Below are 9738 nucleotides of genomic sequence, written 5' to 3'. Positions count from 1 at the left end.
TACTGGTTTAGTATTTTACTTTCGGCTCATTTGCAACCTGCAATTACAAATGTGACATTCTATGCTTAATTAATTCAGTATGACAATGCCGTGTTCATGCGTGACCCCAGATGGAACATTTTCACAAAACCCATTTTCTACACGTAAGAATTTCCATGGCTGGGGCCAAGACTCACATAGCTGGTAGGGAAATATTTGGCACATCTTGTCCTAGACGTTCCATATGTAAAAACATCCAGTACCACAGTGTCCTGTTTTCTCATGTAGCGCCAGGTTGACAATGTTTTCAAAGAGCTTGGCTCCTATTTTAAGAAAAAAAAAATTCATAACTTACAGGTCTGTTGTAAACTAAATGATGTTTTTTATTTGATCTGCTTTGATCAATTTTATTGAACTTCAACGGAATATTAGATAGATAGAATAAATAAATAAATACATACATACATACATACATATATACATATAATGTTAGCTATGATATCCTGTGACATCCTGATGTTAGCAGTTTGTATTGGTTTTGAATAATGCTTCTCCTATTTCTCCCCTCTCCCCCCCAAACTGGCCAGGGAAAAAAGTCCTTCTAGACTTTATAATGGAGATTTACAGTAGCCAGAATGACCCTGGAGAAAGATGGAGTCACATTTGTAGTTAGGGACTTGCTGTCTTTTCTTTTTTTTTTTAATATAATTTAATCTTTACTGAGTTTTAGATCTATTATCATAAAGATTCTCTAACATACGCAATATACAATTATTACAAGGCAAAAACACAAATAGAACATCCTAAATAATAATGCATCTTCTCGCCCACATTATGAGGGGACACTCTCCATACCAATTAAATTATAACTAAAAGGTTAATAAACAGAGAAGAGAAAGAAAGATTGAGAAATGCTTAACCAAATGCTTTAACATATTCACAAAGTTAAATTTCCCGCTAAATGTTCTATAGTTCACGACTACCTCTTCCAAACTTTGTAATCCCACAATGCCTCTAATTTGTATGCCACTGTTTTTGATCACAAAGTGTATCTTATTTACGTTCGTTCTCAAATTGCATCTTATTTATGTTCGTTCAGTGAACCTGTTAGCTGTTCTATGTGCTGTTGTTTCTCTTGTAAACCGTTGTGAAGGCCAGTTTCAAACAACCAGGGGTGGATTGGCCTATCGGGGGATCGGGCATCCCCCGGTGGGCCGGTCGCTCCAGTCACGTGGTCTGTCGTGAAGGAGCCGCGCTCAGCAGACCACGTGATGTGTTCTGGGTGGCGAATCCCCGGGCCGGTCTTCCTCGGGAATCCGCCACTGCAAACAACGGTATATAAAAACACTTAAATAAAAGAAATAAGATACAACCATATCAGCCTGCCTCTTTGTCATTCAAGAACCTAACTAGGTGATCCAGGTAATAGAAAACAAAGTTATTACGTTGAAACATAATAAGACACTTGCATGGATATTTCAAAAAGAAAGGAGCACCTTCTGAGAGCACTTTCTGCTTTAAAAGCAGAGACTGTCTCCTCCTAGCCTGGGTTGCAGCCAAAAATATCTGGAAAAAATAGATATCTTTTATCCACAAAACTGAAAATATTTACAGAAACCATATTTACGAAGAAGAATGTCTCTATCTTTTTCTAAGCCACAAGAAACTAACAAAGTGGCTGAAACTGTGGTATCATCTACTGAAGCTTCCGAGAAAGTTAAGGTCCTAGGTTCACTAACAGTCAACAGATCACGAGTCCCCTCAACCTTATTCACATTTATTTACTTTTAGGTATTTCATATATGTTAGAAATCAGGGGGGGTAACTTTCTTTCTGCATAACCTAAAATCTCACACAGATACTTTTTTAACAAGTCAGGTGGTGACAGCAAGCGCGTAACTGGGAAATTTACAAACCTAACGTGGGTGGGCGCGCGTGTGCACGCATTTGCCGGTTTGCGCACATGGACGTGCCGATTTTATAACACACGTGCGTATATGCACATATACGTATGCCTGTTATAAAATCGGCTATACACGCGTACATGTGCGCGTGATTTTACATTGACGCGCGCATGTGCGCACAAATGCCGCCTCAGTTGCGTAAGTGGGGGGGTTAGCAGATACGCGCGCTGATGCAATTACCTGTTTCCCCAGTTCGCCCCAGTAAAGGAGAAGACTTCCTAAACCCCCTGGCTAACTTGCCTCCCTTTAACCCTATTAGCCCCGTCCCTTAAAATCCTGCTGACTGGCCTAGTTTTTGTTATTTTATTATTTAAACGCCGTCCAGAGCAGAAGTAAAGTTACGCAGTAGGAGATCCTGGTGCACGCTTACTTACGTGTAGATTCCGTGTTATAAACTTGGCCTGCCCAGTTTACACCCATGCCCCGCCCCTTTTGGAACTTTATGATTTATGCGCATACCAGGAGATATGCGGGTACTCGCGTGGTTTTTAAAATCCGTGCGGCCCGTGCTGGGCCAAGTCGCCCACATATCTCCCGACTTTGGCACACGTGGTGCTTTAAAGTCAACTAGAGAGGTTTTTTCCACAATGCAAATTCTCCATCTTTTCTAAACAATTCATAATAGCCAGATTATCTTTAACAAGATTTGGCCTTCTATCTTGATCAGTAGTAATAGATGATTTAACTTCTAAAATTTCTTTCTCCACTTCTTCGATCCTTTTATCATGTTCTTGATATTTTGAATGGAAATCCATGGACTGCCTGCCCATGCGTTCATTTAGCTGAAATAATTACCTTTCAGGTCTAGAAACAACCTTCCAAACGTCTAATAAAGAAATATTCTCGGGAACCAAACAACTGGCAGATTTCAAAGCCCCTGCTGTCGTCCTCCTTCTCACCTCGCTATCGGCATCTTGTGATGAGACTGAGCTCTTGTTAGCCTCCAAAGGGAGCTCAGTAGATGCCTTTGCAGGAGTTGAAAAGCCAGCCGGAACTACTCGACTACTTTGGGAAAGGTTCAGTATGGTTTAAGGTGTAGTTGGTTATAGAGGTGGTGGGTTAAAGCCGGGACTAAGGAGGACCCTGATGAAAATGAGCCCTCCCCAACATCACCCATTAATACTGGGGGGTTAACATTTGTCACATGATTATCCATGAGGCCCAAAACAGGTGTTATCAGTGTGGCATTTTCCATTTTCTCTTTTTCTCCATATTAGATTTCAATTTGGGGAATAAATGAGGTTGACAAAAGTTTTATAAGGGGTGTGCCGCTTATGCAAGGGGCTTTGGCACGCCGGCGAAGGTGTAACACAGGCATGCCAGGTGGCGTGGTAAGGAGAGAAGATCTTTCTCACCAGCTCCTTCCTCAACAGACTCCCACTCTCTCTCTGTGGCGTCCTCATGTGTTGTCATTTTTAAGTGACAGTGAAATTGCAATATTTATTGCTTCATTTTGTGCTATTTTTTATCTGAGAAAACACAATAAAATATAATTTTCTTTCTGCATTTTTGCACAAACTAACTCATTTTAGCACATGGTAAATAACCTTAGTGCACACTAGATTGTTTTAGCAAAATGTGAAAAATAGTAAACCAAACAAAAAAACTAAATGAAATTAAAGTTTTCCCCATGCACACCCTTAGCAAAAGCTCCCACGCTTACCTCCAGCCCTAAGAAAGCTTTTGCAGTTTCTGACACCGCTCTCTATGCCACAAACCACAATGCAGCAGGCCACCACACTCAGTCTCATGCCATGTGGCAGGAAGCCACCGACTCTCCTGGGCTGCTCTTATGCATGTGCACGCCCAACTTCCCCTGACTTAAAGGGCCCGTGGTGGGGAAATCCCCCACGGCACCTACTGATAACATCACAGCCTCTGGCCCATAAAAGGGCCTTCTTCCCTGCAATCCAAGCCTCAGCAATAGGCCCACTACTGTAAAGTAGAGAAAGTTGCCTCAGCATTCCTGATCTTCATTCCTGTGTTTCTGGTCTTCGTCCTCATCTTGTGGTCGGTCTTCAGCTCTTCGAGGTCTTTCATGTCCTCTCTTACCCGCCTGTGCTGCTCCTCGCCTCCTTGTCTACCTATCCATTCCGCCTTCCCTCAGATGGATCTCTGGTTCTGACTTTGGCCTGTTGACACTTGACTACGCTTGGAACTCTGCCTGCCACTGACCCCTACCTGACTCTCGACCATCCCTGAACTAAGACATGCCTGCTCCAGCACGTGAGGGCTCAACCTAAGGGGAATGAGGACTGGCATAGGTGGTGCTCTAGTTGGCCTCTGCCTCAGCCAGCTCCACCAGCCGATGGTGGGGACCTGGAGAGTTCCACCCTGCAGGTTGTGCCAAACTCCACCTCAGCCCAAGGGTCCAGGCGTGCAACAAAAAGCAATCTGTCTTGACCGGGTTCTTTTCAAATAACCTTGCTTGGGAGCAGGGGTAACTTTGCACATGTATATTTATATGAATATTTTGGAAAATCAAAAGTATAGAATTTATAGCCACCCTCCCCACCCCCCGAGGATCTCTCTTTGTAGTGTGTGTAAAAATACATGTGAACTGACCTTTTTCTTGTACTTTTACATGCACACCCCCAGGCCATTAGTTTACTTGCATCAAAGCTGCTTATGTGTGCACAAATCCTTCCTGAAAGTGACCCCCATGATGCTGTCTGTATAAACATTTCAGTGGTTATATTTCTCTTTCATGGGCTGAAAATGTGTAGCAGGTTCCATGCATTGACAGCGCATTGCCCCACGTGCCCTCCTGTTGCTCTTTGATTTGGTTTTACTGAACAGCTGTGTTGGATGGATTCTGTCCTGGGATTCCTGTCTACGCCAGTGAGAACTCACTGCAGTGGAAAAGAGAACACATAAAATGTGAGCAAAATACATCAAAGCCATATTCATCTTCGGAGAGCATGCTTATCGTCTCCCCCTCTTCATTTCCATATGAATTCAACCATAGGCACCTTTAAGCTGCCGATGGAAAGCATCACAAAAGCATTCCAAGTCTACATAACGTTTAATTAATGATTTCAATCTTGATTAGTTATTTACTTCTTGTTGAAAATAGATTAAAATCCAAAAACCGTGTATTTTACCTTTAGGGAGCAGACAAATTAAAAAGTAAATTTACTTACTGCTCAGTTATCATTGCATGTTACTCTTTTCTTATCAAGTTTGGATGGTTATACCCGATTCTCTTATTGATTGTAATTATTGCTACAGCGGGGGACGGTGATGTTCCCCCTTTTTCTTTTTTATTTCTTTCTTTTATATCTGGAGGTGACGTCCTCCTCCCCCACACGGGGTGTCTCAAGCTTGCATGGAGGCAGCGGCAAGCTATTGTTCAACTAAGAGGGCGACTCTTAGTCCTCAGGGGTGTCATGCTACTCTATTTCTTAATTTTGAGAGATATCATGCAAAGTATAATATACTGTTTGTATTGCATTTATCTGTTTTTCATAAAGGGGAGGTTAATCTTTTCTCTGCTCTAGGCTTTTGTTTTGCACTTCTTCATGTCCCAGTGGGGGTTACCATTGTTGGTATTCATGTCCAGGTACCTCTACTCACTGGGTTCCTTTACATAGCGCTTCTCCTCTATAATATTTACTAATGGCGCATTTGAACCTTCTATCGGTGAATACTAAGGGTCTAAACTCCCCACAAAAACGAGCCCTCTTTTATAGAGAATTGGCCTCTTCCTCACCCGATATAGTTTTCATCCAGGAGACTCATCTCAAGGCCCGACATGAATCCTATATGAAAACCCCCAAATTTAATCAGCAATACTATTCCCCAGCCACCAAAAACGCTAAGTACGCGGGAGTTGGTATACTATTTGCTTCCCATACTGTGTTTGAATGCAAGTTCTGTCTCAGGGACCCGGGTGGTCGATACTTATTGTTATGTGTTACCATTCACGATTGTGATTCTACCTTGGTCTGTATCTATGCCCCTACTCGAGAGCAGGCTGCGTTCTTCCAAGCTTTGCGCCCCATTTTACTACAACACACTGTGGGTCACCTGATCTTCGCTGGCGACTTCAATGTTACACTATCCCCATCCCTGGATAATTCTAAGGGACACTCCCATACCTCCCTGACCCACACCAGAGCTCTTAGGGATTTGATGGAGGATCATAATTTGGTTGATCCATGGAGAGTGAAATACCCCCACTCTCGCTCCTACTCTTTTTACTCTCCTGCTCATAATTCCTACTCTCGCATCGACTATATCCTCCTGGATAAATCATTGTATCATGTGGTTACCCATACTGACCTAGGCATCATTTCTTGGTCAGACCATGCTCCCATACTACTTGCTTTGAGGGTACAGGGTGGTGATCATGGAAGTCGCTTTTGGAGGCTCAATGATTCCATTTTACACGACCCTCTTTATATACAATCCTCCACCAAGCTTATTAAAGATTTTTTTCAGGATAATGAATACTCAGTAGATTCCCCGGTTCTCCTTTGGGATAGTTTTAAATCCTTCATCAGGGGACACTTTATTTCCCGATCTACTTATCTCAAAAAGCAGAGGGAAGCAGCCTGTTCCACTCTCCGGGCTCGTATAGCTACACTGACTGCACAACATGTTGGTAAAGGCTCCCCCAAGATTCTCACCCACTTAACTAAGGCCCGAGAGGACCTCCATAGGCTAGAAGTTGCGCATATTGCCCATGCTATGAATATTACCCGCCAACACTATTTTGAGGGTGGCAACAAAGCCGGGAAACTCCTAGCCCACCAATTGAAGAAATTATCTAGTCAAAACCACATTCTTAAGATCAAGGACGAACAGGGCCATTTACAGTCTACCAACAAGGACATCACGATACAATTTCTTAACTTTTATAAAAAGCTGTATGCGGCTGACCCTCACATCCAGGGAGTTGATATAGAGCACTATCTTCAGACCATTACTCTACCCTCTCTGACTCCGGCGATGAGGGATCTCCTCAATGCTGAAGTCACGAGTCCTGAAATCCTTCTCGCCATAAAAAATCTCAAAGCGGGAAAGGCCCCGGGTCCTGATGGTCTTACGGCTAAATTTTATAAACTATATGGGCCTGCTGTGGTACCCCACCTTCAAAACCATTTTAATTACCTTCGTGGAGGGGGGGCTCTATTACCCGACTCCAATAAGGCTGGAATCACTATTATTGCTAAACCTGGCCGTGACCCCACCTTATGTGCTTCTTACCGGCCAATATCTTTGATAAATCTAGACCTTAAACTTCTGGCTAAAATTCTCGCTGATCGCCTGAATAGCTTCATTGGTCAGATAATTCACCCGGACCAAGCCGGTTTCATACCCGGACGCATGGCTAGCGATAATGTGCGCAAGATCTTAAATATCCTTTGGGGTACATCCAAACAGGACCTGGCGCATCTCCTTCTAGCTATTGACGCCGAAAAGGCGTTCGACATGGTCCACTGGCCATTTCTGTTTAGTACCCTTGAGCACATGGGCTTTGGACCCTCTTTTTACAATTGGATTCGAGCTCTCTACTCCTCCCCCTCTGCGTGTCTAAAAATAAATGGTAAATACTCTGATTCATTTCCTGTCCGGAGAGGAACTAGGCAGGGCTGTCCCCTCTCCCCTCTTTTGTTTGCCATATTTCTTGAGCCCATGGCCTTGCGTATCCGACACTCTCCCTCCATACAGGGATACTCCCTCAATTCCCACCAATACAAACTGTCATTATTTGCTGATGACATCATGTTTACAGTGAGTGACCCCTTACATTCCCTACAGGCAATTGAACATGAGCTTGCGGATTTCAGTGCTGTTTCCGGCTTCAAGATAAACTGGGACAAGTCTGAAATTCTCAATGTTTCCTGTTCTCCGGAGGAAGTTAAGGCTCTCCAGAGCTCCCATCCCTTTAAATGGGCCTCTACTAAATTGAAATATCTGGGGGTTTATATAGGCAAAGACCTCTCTGACTTATTCCAGCTTAACTATATACCCCTTGTCCAAAAATTAGATCAGGATTTGGTCAGGTGGAACTCACTATCCTTGACCTGGTTGGGCCGTCTGGCTACCCTCAAGATGAATGTCCTTCCCAGATATTTGTATCTATTTCAAACCTTACCTATTCCGATTCGTCCGGACATCCTGAAACAATGGCAACGGAAGTTACTGAGATTTCTGTGGCGGAGTCGGCCACCCCGAGTGGCTCGAATGGTTCTCTACCAGCCCAAGACGCAGGGAGGCCTAGGTCTTCCTAATTTACTCTGGTACTATGGGGCTGCTCAACTCCGACCCATTATTGACTGGCATCGCCCGCAAGACGGTAAGCCCTGGGTCCAGATTGAACAAACCTGGCTTCAAACTACGCCACTGTCGGCGCTGATATGGCAACCCAACACGACATGGAGATCAGATGTTCTCCTTACCCCCTGTGTTCGACAAACTTTTAACGTATGGAAACAATGGAGACGCAAGCTGGTGGGTCCGGAGCTATACTCCCTACAAAGCTCTCTCTTCCATGATACTTCCTTTACACCTGGCCTACCCGGCTCTGCCTATACAGTATGGAAGAGACAGGGCATATCCAGCTTTTTTCATCTATTTCACCAAGGCTCGCTCATTGCTTTTGACCGACTGCAAGACACTTTTCATCTCTCTAATGCAGAATTTCTGCCATATATGCAACTCCGCCACTTTCTCCTTCAGCTGCAATCACGGAGGCTGCTATCGACCCAACGCTCATTATTTGAAGGCTATTGTTCTAGCACAAAGATCCTCGGGGGTCTTATCTCCAAACTTTATAAGTTGTTAGCATCTCGCTCACCTGCTAAACCGGCTCACTTGAGGGCCTGGGAAGCAGACTTGGGCAGATCTCTGTCTGAAGAAGAATGGGATATTATCTTTACCCGAATGTCGCAGGGTACGGTATCCGCACGGATCTCTGAAGCTAATTATAAACTCTTATATAGGTGGTATTTCACTCCTACTCGCCTTCATCGCTTTTCTGCTAATTTTGACCCTAGATGCTGGAGGAACTGTCAACAGTTGGGCACCTTTCTGCATATGTGGTGGGACTGTGCTTTGATTCAAAACGTGTGGTCCTATGTCTCGACGATAGTATCTGAGATCCTGGGTAGAACAGTTCACCTTACTCCAGTGCAGGCTCTCCTCCATCTTCCAGATGATACTCTTCCACCTTCTGCACAGACATTTCTTCAGCTGGTCTGTACTTCAACGGCTATGGAAATTGCAACCTCATGGAAGAGGGCACAGCCTCCTACCCCTACTGAACTTCTGACTCGTCTAGACAGGACCTGTACGTTATATCGACTTACTGCGTTTAAATACCATCGATTACCTAAATTCTATCACACCTGGAATCCCTACATCTTATGGAGACACTTATCGTTACCACCCCTTCCATAACCATATGGCAGGGTTGGATGGTGGTTATATTGCTTTGTTTTTATTGCTTACCTTCATATAATGCAACCTTCATATTTAATATTTTGCTTATTTATTTCTTCACAACTTATTTCTTTTTAGAGTAGCATGACCGGGGGGTGGGAGGGTGGGGTAATTGTTACTCTGTATTGATTACTGCTGTGTTCTTTGTTTACTATTTGTAGTGTTCATGATTACAGCAATAAAAAATTGTAAATTAAAAAAAAAAAAAAAAGTAAATTTACATTCAAAGCCACTCGCAAGGACTAAGTTCACTAGACAGAAGCCAATAAGCAAATATAACAAAAGACCTTTAAATGTAAATAAGTCCATTAAAAGAAGCACAGAACAGCTATAATTTCAGCAGATT

The 9738-nt window shown here is 43.5% G+C and overlaps 1 long non-coding RNA gene across 2 annotated transcripts in view; it reads right to left on the bottom strand.

The window, feature by feature from the left end:
* The window catches only part of LOC115097516, a 28687-nt gene continuing 18949 nt past the window's right edge, over positions 1–9738 (bottom strand). The window contains exon 4 of one of the 2 annotated variants that reach the window (XR_003858296.1): positions 1–302. This is a non-coding gene — a long non-coding RNA (uncharacterized LOC115097516). Of the gene's footprint in view, positions 303–4517; positions 4796–9738 lie in introns of those variants that run through there. The other variant, XR_003858297.1, reaches the window with a different exon arrangement.

The sequence above is a fragment of the Rhinatrema bivittatum genome, chromosome 8 (assembly GCF_901001135.1).
Source record: "Rhinatrema bivittatum chromosome 8, aRhiBiv1.1, whole genome shotgun sequence".
Taxonomy (NCBI): Eukaryota; Metazoa; Chordata; class Amphibia; order Gymnophiona; family Rhinatrematidae; genus Rhinatrema; species Rhinatrema bivittatum.
Note: the sequence above shows the minus strand (reverse complement) of the source record. Positions and strands in the feature narration are given on the sequence as shown.